We start from the raw sequence: 20,606 nt of genomic DNA on the forward strand, positions 1-20,606 counted from the left end.
ACTCATTTATCATCCAGCTGATGCTCTGGGACTTTCCTTCTCATAACCAAAAGGCCCCAAAATATGTTTTGCTAATGGATGAAGATCTACAGCAATGTTATTTATATCTTTCAGGGATAGAAGCATCTAGAGTCAAGTGTTCCAAGAATATTTTTTTCAAATTGCATATTGTACAACTATACATAATAACTTTCAGATTACATAACACATGATGATCTATTAAGTGGTGAATTAAAAAATGCTAAATTAGCAGGAAATCCAGACTCTCTCTTGGGTCTCTCACTTCCTCTCCATGTCCCAGCCTCAGCCCGTCAGGGGGTTTGCTTAGTTCAGAAGGAGTCAGATCTACTCCCAAATGACAAGCTGAGGAAGAACAAGAGTGTGTGGTCAGCCCGCTGGTGGAACCATGTTTTCTCCCACCCTTGCTTCAGCCGCTGCTCGGTGGAGACAGTGCTGATGCGGGTGCAGACTAACCCGCCTTGTTCATAATTGCAAGGCTGCCTCTCCAAAGCCCGCATCTTGTCTGGACCGCAAGGGTATCTGCAGGGCACACGACCCCTCCCCGTGTTACCCACTCACACGTGGGTTCCGCAGGCTTTCCTTCACAGACTTACCCACTGTTCCTGAAGCACATTTACTGTGTCTGAGTGACTGACTTTAGGAAGAGCTTCCTGCCTACCTGCATGGTCTGCTGTGGCTGTGTTTTTGTAGGTCAAATTCTGTAAGAGAGCAAAACCACAAGATAGATATTTCAACACACTGGTCCTCCACCCTGGATCACCTGGGAGCTTTGTATAATGCTGCTACCCAGGTCCTGCTTCCGGGAATCCAGAGCTAATTGGGCAAACATCTTAAGGTGATTCCATTTAATTATTGCAATAACTGGAGAGGGGCAAGGATGAAGAACTGAAGCCTTACAGGCCCCAGAATGAAAGATCAGCGCCCCTGACTACCGCTGCCTATAAAGGCTTCTTGCTATCACACTACTCACTCTCTCTCTTTTTTTTTTTTTTTTTTTGCAGGAGGCTTGAAGTTCAAGCACTAGAATTGCCGCCGAGTTCCACCTCTCCAGCATGGATGTGACCACCTGAATGTGTCTGTTGTGGAGTCGGGCTCCCAGGTATGAGTGACGGACAATATGCATATGAGCTGGAAGGGTCTGGATTCTCCATTCAGAGCACAATCTGAGAGCCTCAGACACTCCTGCTGGGAAAGAGGGAAAAGATGGCAGCGTTCGATATTTTTCTCAGCAAAATGTAAAGTTAATGGAGCAGCCTGACTAATATAATGTATTTATTTTGATCCATAACATACAGTTTGATATGTTAGAATGAATTTTAAATTAGCTACAGTAAACAACAAAGAAACATATGAAGATCATTCTAGGAAAGGCTTTTTAAGAAAAATAACTGGAATGATTTTTCAATTCGATATGGAACTCAGATACCAGTAGAAGGAGCTATTGTTGGATGGTTCGAATGTATGAACAGATGCTTTTTCGGGCAAGATCTGTGAGCGCTGGAGGTGAATTACTGAACCATTTACAATTCATGACCGCATTGTAGGTATTCATATCCCTTTCATTTTTATCACATCTTGAGGCCAAGAATTTTTTAAAAAGGTCATTTAGCTTTCAGAAAACTATGAATTATGGCGAAAGCATTGTTCTTTCTCTGACTTTAATGTGCTCATTTAGAGAAAAGTTACAGGAAAATACTTTTGCTTAAGCTCTGCTTCTGACCCTCCGGCAATCCGTCACATAAAATAACTTGTCATTAGTGACTTCTTGTATCCTCTGTACTCATTGCTGATTACATAAATATTTTCTTAACCTATGATAGCATCCAGCGTAAAAGCATGTTTGTCATTTTTAGAATTATAATCAAATTGTGGAAATTCAGGTACTAACTCACAGGAACAATTTAGGGTTGTTTTGGAATTCTTAAATCAATCAAAGAGGGCGGGGAGAATTTCAACTGGTAAGTGTCAAGCATTGAAAATTCAGCCATTTGGTTTTTATAATAAGAATGAAATAAAATGTTGATCTGTTGTCTCATTGGGTGACTTTTGAGGGGGACCTCAGGTAGGGAATAGCTAATGATCAATATAATTTAATAGTAACATAAGGAAACATTTACTTTAAAAAATGTAAAGGATTTAAGCACAACACCTCTCTAACTAGCTGCTAAATATTTTTTTCCCCTTTTCAATTCTATTCCTTGAGAAGTGAAAGTAGGGACTAAAATTTAACCTGGGAGGGGTTTGAGGATGGATTGACTTGATCAACATTCAGCTTTATTTCAACAGCTTGGAACAACCTTGTTCTTAGTAGTCATTACAAAATTATTTGGTTGCCATTATGTGTAATTCTAGAATTGGACTGTATGAATATGATAATCATGATCACATTAAAGAGAACATTAATAAAGAGAGGCTGACAGCCTAATTTTTATTGGAAATTGAGTCCAAACCGGGATCTTCTGGTCAGATGATTATTTAGGCAGGAGTTATGATCTGTGGTCATCTTGGCTTAAGACTGTTACATTTCATAAAGTGAGTAGCTAAGAATATTTTGCTTATGATGGACACTTACATGGGGATATATATTATGGAAAATATTTTTTGCATCATAAATCAATAATGAAATTGCCTAATTCCCATTGATCTGTGGCTAAATAGAAAGTGGGCCAGAGCTGGAGATATGCATGTAGAAGGACCTGGAAGCTTTTCATACTCCATGGCTAATGATCACACAGAGTGGTTTCTATGCACAAGCTCTCTCCCCCTTTTCAGGAGTTCTTATACTCCTGGAAGTAGGAGATGAGCTTGAAGAAAGCATATATCATTATAATTTTTAAAGATCCGAGGTCAGTAAAGTCAACAGACAATACTGAAGGAGAACAGTAAATCTTAACTGAGTTTATATTAATTAATAATGAAGAATGATTAATAAACTCTCATGTGTCTGGATTGTGAATATTTTAAGATTAAATTTATTTTTTTGGAACATCTTATGGTAAGTAAGAAAGAATGTTTCCTTTAAATAATCTATTAATGACACAAGAGCAAAGGAAGGTAACCACAATGACAACATGCCAGTAGAATTCCATTAAGAGACAAGACAAGCTAAATATCTCTGAGATCAGACAATGACTGAACAAGAGAACCCTTAAAAAACACTGCCCCCAAACCTGTAGTCCAGAAAGACTCTCCAAAAACAATTTTGCAGGACAACAGCTGGCCTGTAGGAGGCAGAGCACAAGCCATGGCCCCAGGCAGAGCTGCAGAAATTTAAATCTTACCTCTCAAGTGTATCAGCCTTGTGACCTTAGGCTAGTCAATACTCTAAAGTCTTAGTTTCCATTCTTGGAAAGTGAAGATGATAATGAAATTAAAATAAGGTACAGTTGACACATTATTTGTGGACTCTGTATTAGCAAATTCGCCTAGTTGGTAAAATTTATTTGTAATTCCCAAACCAATACTCAGCAGCATGTTAGTGGTCATTTGTGGATGCGGTCACTCACTGCATGGCACAAAGTTTCAGTCTCCAGACCTGTGTATTCCCAGCTGATGATGAGGGAGATGAGAAGACAATCTCCCTTCTTGTTTCAGTTCTCATACTGCAAACAAGAACCCTTTGGGGGCACATTTAGTGCCGTATTTTCCTCATTTTTGTGCTTTTTGTTGATGATTTTGCTTTTTAAAATAGCCCCAAGCATAGTGCTGAAGAACTATCTCAGCGTTCTTAAATCTGACCTAAAAAATAAGGCAGCCAGTTATTTTACCACCAAAATGGATGTATTTGGGAACAACAATGAATTGCAATGTGGGACATGCAGTCTATGGAAAACCACAGGCAAGTCTGGAGAACAGAGAAGAGGAATGTTCTTTTATAGAGAAGGGGGAGTTGGGAGGGGATGTTATAAACAAAGAGTCCAACGAAGGAAACTGGGAGTTTGAAGTGTAGTGGCTTCTCATTGGCTGAGTTATGACAGTCTCTCATTGGCTGGGCTGTTGTCGGGCAAGGAGAAATTCTTCATTCCTCTTGCCAGATAGTAACTTTCTTCCTGTTGGAGATACAGAGGTACATCTCTTCCTGTTGAGTCTGAAATTGGCATCCTGTGGTAGAGCTTGAGAGCTCCCCCTTCTGGCCTCCAGACTCCATTTCAAATGAGGTTTCTGTTTATTAATTTTCAAACTAAGCACAAAAAAGCTGTGATGTATCTAATGAAGAAAATATGTGTGTTAGGTAAGCTTTGTTCAGGCATGAGTTATAGAGCTGTTGGCCATGAGTTTAAGGTTAATGAATCAACAGTATGTATTAAATAAAGTATCTTTAAGCAGAAACACAACTAAAACAATGCTATATATTGACTGCTTGATGAAAATATTGTTACTAGAGGTTCACAGGCACCTAATCCTGTATTTCCCCTAGAAGCAATGGTTTGGTACTATTTTATGCATTTTTAATATAGGTGTTTATTTTGCATAAAAAAATTAAAAATCTGCCTGAAGCTCTCTATTACATTGCTCTGGATACCTGGTCCTCACAATATGGCCTTGACCTCTCTTGCTAGGAACAATGGTTCAGTCTTCCTGGTGACTTTAGAAAGCATAACTACTGCAAGTGATCAACTGTGTATGAAGAGTGTGTACACTTCGGATTTAAGCTTATTTTCAAAACTACAATTCCTTACATCTAACCTTGTAGACCTAGAGTATGATTGTGTGAACCTGGCTTCCCTCCATTTTCTCAGCCTTCATCTGCCCCACCCCATCTTTTAGCCTTTTTCACAGAGTAGAATGTATCATATATATATTTTTTAAAGCACATTATTAACTACAGAATGTATGCCAAGCACTTTGCTAAGAAATAGATGCCCTAAAGTTGCTTGGAGATTTGCTGAGAAGATGGAGACATAAATATCAATTCACAATAACACATGGCCAGTGCTGTGATGGATCATGGACCAAATGCAGGAGCAGCGCAGAGGATGAACCAGCTGAACCTCTGGAAGGGAACAGATCAGAGGAGTCACAGAGGGCTTAACATGGGATGTGGCATTTGGCTCAAGCTTTAATGAATTTGATAATAGTTACCAAGCAAAAAAAAAAAAAAAGGTTTGAAAAAAAAAAGGTCAAGCAGAGAGGATTTCATATGCAAAGACACAAAGGTGTAAAAGAACATCCTATGGTCAGTGAGGATGGAAGGTAGAATGTGAAGTAGGGGGAGGGGAGGAGGACTGGGGGAAGGGCAGGGAGTGCCTAGAGGTGAGGCTGGAAAGAGAAGCTGGGGCCCTATTATGAGGACAAAACATCTAGAATAATATATTAGAGACTTCTAGCAGATTTTTAAAATCTTTTTTAAAATGTGAAATAAACACATATATTAAAATACATAAAATGTAAATGTATAGGCTTAAAATATTCTTTTAAAGTGAATACTCGCATAACTACCAACTAGTTCAGGAGAAAGACAATTTCCGGCCCCCTAGAAGCCTGTTTCTGCATACTTCTTTCCAACCACAATCCCTTTCTCCCAGGCAGAGGTAGACTCTGTTTTGATTTTCATGCTCATCACTTCCTTAGGCTTCTTTATGATCCTACCACCTGCAGTGGGCAGAATGCTGCCCTCCTCACTGTCCCACTGCAGTTTGGATGTCCACGTTCTAATCTCCAGAACCTGTGCAGAGATTACAAGGCAAAACAGACTTTATATGTGATTAAGGTGAGGATCTTGAGATGGAGAGATTATCCTGGACTATCCAGGTGTGTTCCACACACTCACAAATAGAGGTGTCTCATAAGTGGAAGAGGGAGGCAGGAGAGTCAGAGATTGAGATGTGATGACAGAAGCAGAGGTTGGAGTTATCTGATGGCCGGAAGGGGGCCACAGTCAAAGGAGTATCGGGGGTCTCTAAAAGCTGGAAAAAAATAGCTTCTCTCCTTGAGTCTCCAGAAGAAACACAGCGCTGCTGACACCTTAATTTGAACCCCTGAAGATCAATTTCAGACTTCTGACTTCCAGAACTATAAGATAATAAACTTGTGTTGTCTTAAGCCACTGAGTTTCTGGCCATTTGTTTCAGCAGCAGTAGGATGCTAATACCATCCAGGTGTGCTTCCCTAGACTCTACCTATTTTTTAACTTTCTGGAAGTGGAATCCTTGAGAATGGCTTTCTTGTCTGGCTTACTCTTCTGAACTCTTATTGAAGTTAGGCCATTTCTAAGGCAGGAAAGGGCCATGACTGTGTCTACATTTTAGAAGTTTACCTTGACTTCAGTGTTCTGTCAGTACCTTGAGAAGCCCGGGGGGTGGGTCACAAGACCCAGCAGGAGGTAAACACAACAGGCTTGGCAAGAAATGACCAGAACCTAAAATAAGACAGAATTTGAAACACAGAATGGGAACGAGAGCTCGGAACTGATACGAGTTTGTGACACAGATCTGTTAAGAATTCATGTCCAAATACAGGCATACCTCCTTTTATTGTGCTTCTCAGATACTACACTTTTTACAAATTAAAGGTTTGTGGCAACCCTGCATCGAGCAAGTCTATGGGCGCCATTTTTCCAACAGCATTTGCTCACTTTGTGTCTCTGTGCCACATTTTGGTCATTCTCACAATATTTCAAACTTCATTATTGTTACTATATTTGTTACAGCGATTCGCGATCAGTGATCTTTGATGTGACTACTGTAAAAAGATTCTGACTCCCTGAAGGCTCAGATGATGGTTAGCATTTTTCAGCAATAAAGTAGTTTTTAACTAAGGTATGGGCATTGTTTTTGTAGACATCGCTATTGCACTTAATAGACTACAGTATAGTATAAACATAATTTATATGTGCTGGGAAGCCAAAAAAATTGTGTGACTCATTTTATTACAACATTTGCTTTATTGTGGTGGTCTGGAACTGCACCCACAGTGTCTCCGAGGTATGCCTGTAGGTGTAAGGGATGAATCAGTAGCTGAGAATAATTCCAAGCATTCTAGTTGGGCAACTGTTTAGGTGAAGGTGGTGGACACAGGAGGAACAGCCAGGATGAGGACAGAGATAACAACTTGGGGTTAATATATTTGGAGCTCAGGCTAGTGTATGTTTCCAGGTCTCAAAAAGTTTCTCCTGTGGATAATATTCTCCCCGCTGGGTTGACCTTCTTTTTAGGTCATGTAGATGCAGAGGGAGCAACAGAAACACTGACGAATGAATCCAGTCTTCAAATACAATGGAGATGCCCTGCCTTATCTTCAATAATGGATAATTACTTTGTTGTTCAATGGAAGTTAATTTCTACTCCCCCTCTTCTGCTCCTATCACATAATAGGAGCAATTATATCTCACACTCAGGGTGATATAATTAAATATCAGCCTTTGTAGAGGTGCATTTCCAGAGAGTCTTCTCAGGCAGCTGATTTAGGCACTTGTCAGGTTTATCACACAATAGATGAATGTTTTCTTCATGTTGCTTTAATATAACAGGGTGTCTGCCTCTGAATGGGAGTGTTTCCAGACAGTCCAGGCAAACGGTCCGTTTATTGTATCTGACAGCTTTATTGCTTTATCAGTTATTTGCTTAGGCAGGATTTTATTATATGTAAAATACTGACATAAATTATGGGGAGGAGAATTGATTTTTTATATAGGTTTGATTCATTTTTCATTGTTTGTCTGTGCCAAGTTTGATATTGCACATTTTCGCCTAGTGCATTTATTTAGTTTACAAGGTTTTTCCCCTGGTTCTACAAATACTGGTATTTAGTTCTCAATTCTTTTATTAGTTTTGTGACTGCTTATGTTCTCAAACTAAACCACATGTAGAGTTAATAAATAAAAAATGGCTATCTATACAAATACAGAGATAAAATATGTAACTAATAAAAGTAAGTAAATTGACTCTAAGAAAAGTTCTGAATAATTCTTAGAATTCTGCACTTCAAAATTAAGAGAGATGTGAGACCAATTTCCCTCCCATCAGTGGGGAGAGCAGTAGGGCTGGAACCTGTCTGGGGTAAGCCACGTACAAGGTCAAAGTTAGGTAGACCCAGGGGTTTGCAAAATGGAAAGCAGTCAAGGGGTCATTCTCATGGGGACTGGCATGGAGAGGTCTGGGTCTGCAAGACACATCAGGCTTTCAGGACAAATGGGGCTAGGCATAAAGCAAAACATGGTCATCTTGTAGGTTCAAATAGGCAGATACTGAGCAGGGAAAGTCAGTAAACAGATTGCAAAGATTCAGTCACAGGAAGTTGTAGCAGGCACTGTCGTCAGCCTGCCACAGTCCCTCAGATCTCCTTTACCAGTTGTGTAGACTCATATATTTTTGCTAAAACCTTCAGAGGATTGCTGCTAGGCTCCTCAAGTTGCTTTGTCCCAAGGGAGAGCCGAAATTTCTCAGAAGTTACACCTCCTAGGGGCAGTTACAAATTCCTTCCTATACCTTAACCAATGACAACAGGTTTAAGAGTACAAAAAGCCCAGCGACTTTGCCCTGAGATGGGACAGACTCTGAGGTACACTTGGCACCCCACAACTCGTTCTGTGGTCAGACAAAGGCTCGACTTCACCTGAGACTGCACCATTCCTTGGCTTCTTTCCCTGTCTTATCCTGCTCCCCTAACTCCTGTGTTGGTTTCTTCTGGGAACAGTCCCTTAATAAGGCACTTGCACTCAAAACCTTAGCTCAGACTCTGCTTCTGGGAGAACCTACCCTAAGACAGCCAACAAACCAATAACCAAGACAGCAAGGCTCTAAAGACAAGGATAATAATGATCCTGATAATAATAACTAATCTTGACTGATTCTTTTTTCCAAACATGGGTCTAATTGTTTTGTATACAGTTTTTTCATTAGATTTTTTAAAGAATCAAGTGGGGTAGAGTTATTATTCCCATTCTACAGCTGAAAAAATTGAGGTGTAGGGATATTAAGCAATTTGTTCAAGATGTTTTGGCTAAAAAACAGGAAAGAAGGTTTCAGAGAGAGGTCAGTAGGACCATCATGGCATGTCGAGTGTTGAATGTTAAATTTTAGGACTACTCATCTTTGTCTGCTCTACCCCTCAACCCCCACCCCATTCAGGATATGTCTGCCTCTGAGCCAATATTTGGAACAGTGTAGATTTATCTGTTGAATAGATAGATGAACTCTTGGGATAGGAGACAAGGCTGATCATTTCAGTGGTTCCAGTCAGCAGTCTTGCAAATTAATCATCTTGTGGCTATTAGGAAGCTTAATAAGAGAGTCTGGATGGTTTGGGGGCAAGTCCAATACTATTGTTAGAACAAAACAATGGAAATGTTGCATGGTACCTAGTAGACCGATGTTAATTGTATTGAATGACCATATTGAAAGTGTCATTATATTCAGGTGATTGATACAGGTAATGTGTACGGTAATTAGAGAAAGAGAAGGATGCTGTATGTGTTAGGAGCAGTGTCCAGGTAGAAACCTTGGATTTTCAACCAGGATTGATCGCCTGTCTCTGTAGGTGGCCCAGATGCCTGCCTGGGGGCATGGCACACTCACAGTCTGGAAGTGTCATGATCAGGAGACTTTTCATTATGCAAAAAATTTTGAATTTTTGGATACATATGGAAGAATGATAAATTAAGTTAAAAAGCTTAAACTCTTATATAGAACATCAAGATGTTTTCTTATGCAAAGGAATGTTGTGTAGTCAAAGAATGCCAGCCTGAGTCATAGTATCTAGTTTCTAGTCTATTCTGCTGCCAAATAGATTGTTAACCTTGAGAAAGCCAGTTTTTATTCTCTCCAGGATCTGGATTCCAGGGCTTCCTTCTGTAAAACCAAATTAATAGGTGACATTAAGAAAAGGTGCCTCATCCCCTTTGACCCTTAACCTTCTTCCCTTGATGAGACTTACATATGTTTTGACATCCATATGCCTGATGTAGTGCCATCAATAAATATTTATGTAAACATATCACTAATTTGTATAAATTCATTCAAGTAGTTCATTAATGTATAAAAATAATAGTGAAAAGTGCACAAATCGTAAGAACACAGGTCAGTGAATATTCACAAAATAAACATACTTATGTAACAAGCACCAAGTCTAAGAAATAGAGCTTACTGGCATCCCAGAAGTGCTCCCACACCCTTTCTAGTAATTACCAAATCCCTCTCCTCAAGAGTAACAACGTAGATTAGGACTGTCTGCTTTTACGTATAATAAAGTGGAATCAAACTGTATGTACTCTTTCATGTCCAGCTTCTTTCGCTTAATATTATTTGTGAGATTTGTCCACGTTGTGTGTAATTTTAGTTTGTTCACTCTCTTGGCTATATAATAATTCCATTGTATGAACATACTTCAGTTTAATCCATTCCATTGCAGGGGAACATTTGGTTTGTTTCCCTTTTTTTTTAATATTACTAAGAGCATAACTATGAACAGTCTTTCTATTTCTTTTGCTGAACATGTGTGAGTATTTCTGATAGGTATATGCCTGGGAGTTGAAAGGCTAGGTCCTAATGCATGCAAATATTTAGCTTTGTATATACTGCAAAATAGTTTTCCAAAGTGATTGTACATAAATAATGCACTTTAACACATAAAAGAAGGAACAGAATGTCCCTGGGCACATCAGAACTTGATTGGTAAGCTGGTGGGTGTGAACCAGGGGTGATTAGGACCTATTAAGCTAGAGGTGAGTGCCAGGCATAGAAATGAGAAAATTATGCCTACTGGTGAAAGAATTAGTTTCTGTGGGGTGACAGGGTGGTTGGCAGTCTGCCTGGCTAAGGACAGGAGAGATGGGCAGTGTCCCATAAGTAAACAAGAGTGAAGTTATACATGCGAGAGACCATTATTGGTTTGCATGGGTACCAGGAATCTGGATCTCTGTGTTAGCGCTGCATACCCGACTAGGTGCCTTGCCTTCCTTTGGGAAGGAGAATCGGCCAGAACTGGCAAGTGAGCACGACAAAAGCAAGCCCAGGCAGAGGGATGCAGGTGGTTTAGGCCAAGGATTGCGCATTAAGATTCTTGAGTTGGCTGTAATCCACTTCGTCTGAGAATCAGAGATGTGGTTAATAAACAATTTGTAACAAGTAGGTAAAACCACCATGATTGTAATTGTTTGAGAATGTTCCTTATACTTTATTCTTCCCGTAATTGCCCTTACTTAATGTCTTTAAACACATGAGTAGCTTTTTGTGTGGTTTCTGCAGTATAGATTGCAGAGTGAATAATTTGTAGACAAAGTCAAGACAATCACCAGGGAGACTTGGTCACAGAGTCGTAGTGTACCTTCTGTTAACCCTGCAGATCTAGGATTTTGAAGGTGAGAAAGGGACAACTTTCAGAGAGAAAACATTAGCAAATAGCAGGAATTAGGCAAAGAGAAGAGTGGGATCTAAAATAAACATTTAGTGGTCTCTTTCCTGACCATACTCTATTCAAATTTATAACACCTGGAGTACATTATTATGTGTTTGTAATGAACTTGTTTTGTTTTGACCTTGTAGTAAATCCAGTAGTATCAATGAGTTCCCACTGATCAGTGACAAATACTACAGTTGACAATTGCTGTGTATTTATAAAACCTATAAAAATAGGACAAATTGAAAGAGAGAAGTGCTGCTGGGGGGTTGGAGTAATGAGATGAAAAACTAAGTTTTGAAAGGTGGTATTACTGAGGAAGAGGCAGAAGCAGTGATTCTGTTTATTCCTTGGTCCTAGGCCTGCCTCCAATCCCAGGCAGAAGGATTCTCCTGCCTGGATTCTCAACACTGGGTTTAGAGCTCAACTGAGACCCCAAAGGCATAAAGAGTGTACGCTTCCCTAGGCTTATTTTCTATGTATAGGGATCTTGTAGGGCCTTCCCACGGGAAAGGGAGATTACTGAAGGACAATGTGATGGCTAATTTTATGGGTCAATTTGACTGGGCCATGTGGTGCCCACAAGTTTGGCCAAACGTTATCCTAGGTGTGTCTGTGAGAATGTTTCTGGATGAGATTAATGTTTGAATCAGTAGACTGAGTAAAGCAGATTGCCCTCCCTAATGAGTGTGGGCCTCAGCCAATCAGTTGAAGACCCGAATGGAATAAAAAGGCTGAGTAAAAGGGAGCTCCTCCAGCCTGAGTCTGTGGTCTTTTCCAGTGTTCAGATTTGGACTGAAACACTGGCTCTTTTTTGGTGTCAAACTGTGAGCTTCTGGACTTGAATTTATACCATTGGCTCTTCTGGTTCTCAGGTCTTTAAACTTGGTCTGAAACCAAATATTAGCTCTCCTTGGTCTCCAGCTTGCTGACTGCAGATATTGGAAGTTTTCAGGCTCTATAATTGGTAAACCAATTCCATACACACACACACACACACACACACACACACACATACACATATATACGAGCAGTTTTAGATTTATAGCAAATTTGGGTGGAAATACAGAGAGTTCCCATGTAGCCCTAGTCCCACACATACACAGCTTCCCCTACTATTGATCTCGTACACCAGATTGGGCTCTACTCAAGGGCTCTACATGGACATGTCACAATTAGAAAATTCCATAATTTACATTAGGGCTCACTCTTGGTATTATACATTCCATGGGTTTTGACAATGTATTATGAAATATATCCACCATTCTAGTCTCATACAGAATAGTTTCACTGCCTTAAAAATCCTCTGTGCTCCAGGTTTTCATCCCCCCACCCCCACCCCTTGGCAAATACTGATCTTTTATTGTCTCCACAGTTGTGTCTCTTCCAAAATGTCATATAGTTGGACTCCCACAGTATGATTCCCTTTCAGGTTGACTTCTTTAGAAACATGTATTTGTTTCCTCTATGTCTTTTCATGGCTTGAGAGCTCATTTCTTTTTAGTTCTGAATAGCATCCCATTGTCTGGCTGTACCATAGTTTATTAATCTGTTCACTTACTGGAGGACATCTTGGTGGCTTCCAAATTTTGGCAATTATGAATAAAGCTGCTAATATATTCATGTGTGGGTTTTGGTGCAGACATAGGTTTTCAACTCTTTTGGGTAAATACCAAGCAGTGTGATTGCTGGATCATATGGTAAGAGTATGTTTAGTTTTGTAAGAAGCTGCCAAACTGTCTTCCAAAGTAGCTGTACCATTTTGCTTTCCCATCAGCAAGGGATGAGAGTTACTGTTGCTCTGCATCCTCACCAGCATTTGGTGTTGTCAGTGTTCTGGATCTAGGCCATTCTAATAGTGTGTAGTGGTATCTCATTGTTATTTTAATTTGCATTTCCTTGATATCATATGATATAGAACATATTTTCATATGTTTATCTGCCATCTGTATATTTTCTTTGGTAAAGGGACTATCCAGATTTTTGGCTGCTTTTCTTTCTTTCTTTTTTTTTTTTTTCCAGTGGGAGGGGGTTGCTTGTCTTCCTATTATTTAGTTTTAAGTGTTTTTTTTTTTTTAATGGATACAAGTCCTTTATCAGGTATATGATTTTCAAATGTTTTTCTAATTTTGTGGCTTATATATTTATTTTCTAGTAGTGTTTTTTGAGGTGCATACATTTTTAATGTTGATGAAGCTTAATTTATCAATTTTTTTCTTTATGGATCATGCTTTTGATGTTGAATCTAAGACATCTTTGCCAAGATTATAAAGATTTTCTACTGTGTTTTTTTTCTAGAAGTTTTACAGTTTTAGACTTCACATTCAGTCCAGAATCCATTTTGACTTAATTTTTGTATATAGTATGAGGTACTGATTAAAGTACATATTTTTTTTTGCACATGTTTATCTGTTCCAGCCCTATTTGTGGAAAAGACTATTCTTTTTCCACTGAATTGTCTTTGTACCTTTGTTGAAAGTTAATTCTGTATATTCAGGTGAGTCTATTTTTGAAACGTCTATTGTTTTTCTATATTCTGCTATTTCTCTATCTTCATGCCAGTGCCATGTTATCTTGATTACTGTAGATTTAAAATAAGTCTTGAAATTAGAAAGTGTCAATTTTTTAACTTTTCTTGTCTATTTCAGATTTGTTCTTGTTATCATAGGTCCTTAGCATTTCCATTTGGATTTTAGAATCAAAATGTTGAGACTGCAGAAAGCCTGTTGAAATGTTGAGACTGCATTGAATCTATAAATCAAATTGAGGGGACTCAATATCTTATATTAACTCTTTCCACTCAAGGAAATAGGATATTTTTCAATTTATTTAGATTTTCTTTACTTTTACTTAACAATGTCTTGTAGTTTTCAGTATACAGATCTTGCACAACTTTGTGAGATTTCTTCCTAAATATTTAATATTTTTCAAGGTATTGTAAATGAGGTTTTTTTGTTCATTTCAATTTTTGATTTTTCACTGCTAGCATAAAGGCATACTACTGATTTTCTATATTTATCAAATAACTTGTAACCTTTTAAAACTCAATTATTAGTCCTACTAGCTTCTTTTGGGGGATTACATCAGATTTTCTATATAGATTATTGTGTTACCTGTGAATAAAGATCATTTTACTTATGCCTTTCCAATCTGGATACTGTTCTTTTTCTTGCCAGATTGGACTGGCTAACGCTGGTGAAGCGCATTTTGAAAAGAAGCGATGAAAGCAGACATTCTTGCCTTGTTCCTGTTCTTAAGGAGAAAACAGTCAATATTTCACCATTAAGTATGAATATTGAATTTTTAAAAGCTCTTTCTGCATCTGTGTAGATAACATACTTCTGTTTGGTTGGTTTTGGCTTACTAAGCTGGTGGATTACATTACCTTAATTTTAAGAGCTAAAGCAACCTTTCTTTCCCGGGAGTTTCACTTGGTCATGATGTATTATCCTTTTAATATATGATTTCTGTATTTGCTACACTCTTGCTTAGAATTTTTATGTCCATGTTTATTAGTGATATCGGTCTGTAGTTATCTTCTCGCTAATGCTTTTGTCTAGTTTTAATTTCAGGGTGATGTTGTTCACAGAATGAGTTGGGAAAAATTGCTTTTGCTGTAGTTGTATGGCAGAATGCGTAAAATTGGTGTTATTTCTTCATTAAAGTTTTAACGGAGCTCACCAGTGAAGCCATTTAAACCTGAGGTTTTGTATTTGGAAAGGTTTTTAACTTCGTGTTTCATTTGAAAAAGATATATAGGGCTGCTCATGCTATTTCTCCTTATTTGAGCTTTGGTAATTTGCATCTTTTAAAGAATATGTCCATTTTATCTAAGTATCAAGTTTATTGTCATAGCGTTGTTCATGATATTCCCTTATTATCCCCTCAGTGTCAATAGAACCTGTCATAATAATCATTTCTCTTATTCCTGATTTTTTTTTGTGGTTAATTTATCTGTAAGTTCTTTGACTTTATCATCTTCTCAAAGCACCAGCTTTAGGCTTTATTGATTTTTCTCCCTTGTGTTTTGTGTTTGTTTATTTTCTATTTCATTGATTACCTTTCTGATCTTTATTATTTTTTCTCTTCTGCTTATTTTGGCTTTTTCCTAGTGTCTTATGGTAGGCTGAAGTTTTGGTTTACCTGAGACCTTTCATTTTTGCTAATATATGTGTTTTGTGCTATAAAATGTCCTCCATGTACTACTTTAGCATAGCCCCACGATTTTGGATACATCATGTTTCCATTTTATTCACTTCAGAATACTTTCTAACTCCCCTTTTGATTTCTCCTTTGACCCATAGGTTATTAGAAGTGTGTTATTCTGTTTCTAAATATTTGAGGGATTTTCCAGATATCTTTCTGTTATTAATTCCTAAGTTTAATATAATCATGGTCATAAAACATATTTTGTATGACTTAAATCCTTTGAAACTTATTGAGCTTTGCTTTATGGCCCAGAATATGGTCTATCTTGATAAATGTCCTATGGGTACTTGAAAAGAATGCATTCTGTTGTTGGGTGAAGTATTCTATAAATGTCAGTGAGGTCAAATTGGCCGATAGTTTTGTTGAAGCCTTCTGTATCTTTTCTGATTTCTGTGTACTTGTTATTGAAAGAATTGTATCAAAATTTTCCATTATACCCATGCATTTATCTATTTCAGTTTTCTCAGTTTTTGCTTCATGTACTTTAAAGCTTCATTATTAGCTACATAAACTTTTGAGGTTGGTATGTCCTCTTAATGAATTGATCTTTATCATTATCAAATGACCATCTTTACCCATGGTCATATACTTTATTCTGAGATCTCCTTTTTTGATATTAACATAGAAACTCCACCTTTCCTTTGATTCATGTAAGCATAATTTATCTATTTTCATATTTGGGGAAATTTTGGCCCATCACTCACTCAAATATTTTTTCTGTTCCCATGTTTCTGTTTTCTCCATCAGTAAATCCAGTTTTATATATATTAGATGGCTTGAAATTGTCCCAAGTTCTCTGAATCTCTGTTTATTTTTAAAATTGTTTTTCTTTTTGTTTTATTCAAACATTTTCTGTTGTTAAGTCTTCAAATTCACTAATCTCTTCTTCTGCAATGTCTAATCAGCAATTAATGTCCTCCAGTATGTTTTTCATCTCAGGTATTGTAATTTTTACCTCTAGAAGTTGAATTTGAGTCTTTAAAAATTATCTTTATTTTTCTACTTACTCTTTGGAACATGAGACATATTATCATAACAGCTGTTTTAATGCCCTTGTCTGGTCATTCTAACATCTACGTTAATGGTTGATTTTTTTTTTTTTTTTTCCCATCGTGGTCCTTATTTTTCTGCTTCTTTGCATGTATGGTCTTTTTTTATTGGATGATGATATTGTGAATTTTACTCTATTGGGTGCTGAATATTTTTGTGTACCTATAATTATTTTTGAACTTTGTTATGAGGCACAGTTAAGTTAGTTGGTAGCAGTTTGATTCTTTCAAATCTTGCTTTTTAGACTTGGTAGGTGTTATCAGTATATTATTTAGTCTAGGGCTAATTATTCCCCACTACTGAGGCAAAAAAATTCTGCGTTCTCTACCTAATGGTCTGTGAATTATGAGGTTTACAGTCTAGCTGGCAGGACCAGATTCTGTTCCTGCTCTTAATGAGCACACAAGGTACTGTTACTTCTAATTATTTCAAGTGGTTCTTCCCCTAGGGAAGGCTAGGGGCCTTGGGTAGCTTTTCACATGCATGCACTGATCATTACTTTTCTGAATACTTAAGGGGAATCCTCTGCAGATCTCCAGAGTTTTCTCTCTGCAACTCTCTCCTCCCCAGTATTCCACATGTAAATTCTGGCTGCCTTGGTCTCCCCAAACCCTCAGCTCTGTGTCCTCAATGCAGAGAGTCTGCTGGGCTCCACCTACATTCTTCTCTCTCCTACAGTCTGGAAACTCTCTAAGACAGTAATCAGAGGCAACCAGATGGCCCATCTTGTTTGTATCCTGTTTTTAGGGGATTATCAATCTTTGTTGACTAATACTCAGTGTCTTGAAAAACATTGTTTCATATATTTTGTCCAGTTTTCTTGGTTGGTTTGGGTGGGAAGACATTTAGTCCCTGTTACTTCATTTTTTCTAGAAGCAGAAGTTCTCTATAGAATTTTGTTTGAATGTAACCACTATTAACTCTGAGTTTTTGACTCTTGGGAAAGTTTTGCCAGTTGCCTGATATTGACTTCAAAGACCTATGTTAGTGGGTCCTTCTCACTTCTTATCCTGTTCTTGTCCCTCTTGGCTTTTGTGAGTTGAACATACCCTATACTGAGGTGAAATATAGCAGAAGTTTTTCTATTTCAGACACAGGAGAGGAAACATAAGACTTCTTAAGGAAGATAAGAATGATTACCCCTTTGCTCCATCCAACAGCATTTTCCATCCAAGGTGATGTTCTTACTGTGTGTCCTCCACGTGTCCTTGAGGAATGCCTGTGTTTTCCCCTGAATTAGAGTTGAGAGGGGCCAGGGTAGGAAGGAAAATGCGGGGAAGAAAGCTGAAGAAAGTCTGACAAGATTCATCTGGCTTTATATTCATCTCTGTGGGAAGAAAGATATTCGAAATGCTGGCTTCTCCACGTGAGAGACTGTCTCAAAAGCCATGGGGAAAATGGGCATGAATAGGTTATCCAGATAGACTTACGTGATAAATACACAAAATGGTTTCTTGATATTCTGAGCATGTTTTAGAAAGGGATTTGTACAGCCAAATAATGATAAAATAGCTGTCCTAAATATGTCATGATCTTAATATTGAAAAAGTATTTTTCCACAGAACACAGTTCTTATCTCCATAGTCAATATTTGAGGCCAGCTCATTGCTATTCCTCATACTCACTCGGAGGGAAAAAGGTGGATTCATCTCTAAGTGATTGATCACAGCTTTCCTCCGCAACATTAGGAGAGAGATAAATTATGGGACAATGGACACTTTGAACAGCCATTTTGTTGGCCTCCCAACGAAGTCAGAAGGATCAAAGTGAAGTTTTCAGAAGCACCGTTGTTTCTTCTGGGGTGTTAAGGGTGATTGATACACCTCACAAAAAAATATAAATACTGCTAGTTTCTCTAAAAAATGAAAGAGAGAGTAGAGAGTGGCTTATTACATGCTTTTGTAAAAGAATCCTAGTTGAAAAGTCTATTTTTGTTTTATGGGGGAGTGTGCTTATTGACTGACTTGGGAATGTCATAAATGATCGTAACCAACAAGTGGAGAGATTAGAATGAAAGCGTATGGACTGATGAATGGCAGATAAGAACAACCAGGTGCTTTGGCAGAAATAAGACCTGGAGGAGGTATCTACCAAAGCCACAGTAGTTTCTCATAAGAAGCATTGTCAGGGTCAATATTAACGTACACTGGCTTTGTGTGATGTGCTGAGCTACAGGATGTCTAAGGAAATATGGGACATTCTTGCTGTCAAGGGACTGTGATCTAATTGGGGATAGCGGACAGAGCCTTAAAAAGGTCAGTCAGTCTTAAATGTGAGCCTGAGACATTCCAAGAGAGTATAACTACGGAGCTAATTCTAGAAGAAAAAGTAGTGTTTGTGTCTTCACTGTTGCTCAAAATGTTGAGGATTAACTGGATCCACCAACAACTATTTATTGAGCTACCACCACATGCTAAGTAATGTGTTAGTGGTGGTAACACCACAATTAAAATGCAATTTAATTCTAGTGGGATTAATGAAACAACTAGAACCTTTAATTCTTTTTTTTTTAATAGAGGTATTCAGAATTGAACCCAGGACCTCGTGCATGCTACGCATGTGCTCTACTCTGAGCTATACCCCACCTTAAATTCTAAAGGCAGAATTGAAAATAAATTTTGAAAACAGAGTAGGAGAAAATATACCTCTTCAAGAAAATACTTTTTCTCATGGATAAGACTGATACAGCACCTTGAACATAGCTGGCGTTTAGAAACGAGATACTTGAGCACATCATACCTCTTCCTCCTGGAACATACCTCTCCGTCCCACTTGCAAATAAGAAAATAGAGGGTCAGTCAAATTATGTTATTTAGCAAAGGTGGGAAACCTTGGGCTCAAATCCAAATCTCTTTGACACCGACGTCTGTGTTCTTCCCAGGACACCTTGCTGCTTCTCAAATTGAGATCCTCGCCTTCCTGGGTCGTTTTCCGTGGGCATTTCAGCCAGTTCACCCCAGTTCAATTCACTGCATCTGTGAGAGTCCTCTTTCTTGCTCAGGTTCTATTGAGAAGGCATCATAGCTCTTAAGTTGCAATCTCCTTGCATTCTGGGCCAGAGGGTATAAAACAGGAGAGTAAGGAAACGTAAGAGAAAGATGACTGAGCATGTTCTCAAATCATCTACAGAGCAAGGGCATCACTTCCTCTTCTGCGATGTGGCTGATTACAGGCGCAGAGTGCTGAGAGAACTTGGCCTTGGCTCCTTCAGCCTGGAAGGCACTCCAGGGTCAGTTTGAATGATTCATCAGGAAATGAAGCTCCCTCCTGCCAGTGGTTTGGGGAGCAGCGGGAGATGATTGAAACCTTGCCGATCACTTCCAGAATGGGAGAAGTTATTGGGCTTATATTAAAAACTCACACAGGCCAGGGAGTATTTCAAGCTTACTATCTATCCAGAGTTCTGTATGATACAGCTTTGACTTCACCGGCCTCTTGCCTGCTTAGGATGTATTTAAACATGCATCAAACTCTGATGAGGGTCGGTGTTTTCCCCGAAAGCTGGTGACAACTTTTCAGCAGCAGACTGCTTGGCTCTGTAAGGTGTAAGGCGGGTGGAAGGGACCCCATGGTGGGATGCAGTCCAGGTCTCTCTGTTCTAGCGCCATTCCAGGGGGGCTAGGGGTAGACTTTCAAGAAGCCATGCTTCAAAGTACCCTGGAGGCTCCTCCAACTGAAAAGAGTCCCATGACCTGTAGGAATCTCTTTAAGAAACTGTAAATGTGTGACCTGGAGGAAAAGGTGCACTTTCATAAAGCAAAAAAAACCCCCACAGTAGCTGGCAGGATATTGAAGCGAGAAGATTCTGACAGTGGCATCGAGCTAAACTGTAAATCCCAGATATTCACGAGCCCCGGTCTGCAGAATCTCTCCCAAGTTTTGCTTTTGTTTCCCATCAATGGTGTTAACAGCTCAGCCGATGTTCAGCAATTGTGTGAGGAGGACAATACTCAGACAGAAAAATCACTACAGTATTGTTTTATTTTTATGCC

General features: G+C 38.6%; 1 long non-coding RNA gene across 1 annotated transcript in view; it reads left to right on the top strand.

The window, feature by feature from the left end:
• Nucleotides 1-20,606, top strand: part of LOC141577656 (uncharacterized) — a 149,501-nt gene that overhangs the window by 47,681 nt on the left and 81,214 nt on the right. The window contains exon 3 of the long non-coding RNA XR_012506891.1: nt 1,023-1,120. This is a non-coding gene — a long non-coding RNA (uncharacterized LOC141577656). The remainder of the gene's footprint in view (nt 1-1,022; nt 1,121-20,606) is intronic.

Source organism: Camelus bactrianus, chromosome 5, assembly GCF_048773025.1.
Source record: "Camelus bactrianus isolate YW-2024 breed Bactrian camel chromosome 5, ASM4877302v1, whole genome shotgun sequence".
NCBI classification, from domain to species: Eukaryota; Metazoa; Chordata; class Mammalia; order Artiodactyla; family Camelidae; genus Camelus; species Camelus bactrianus.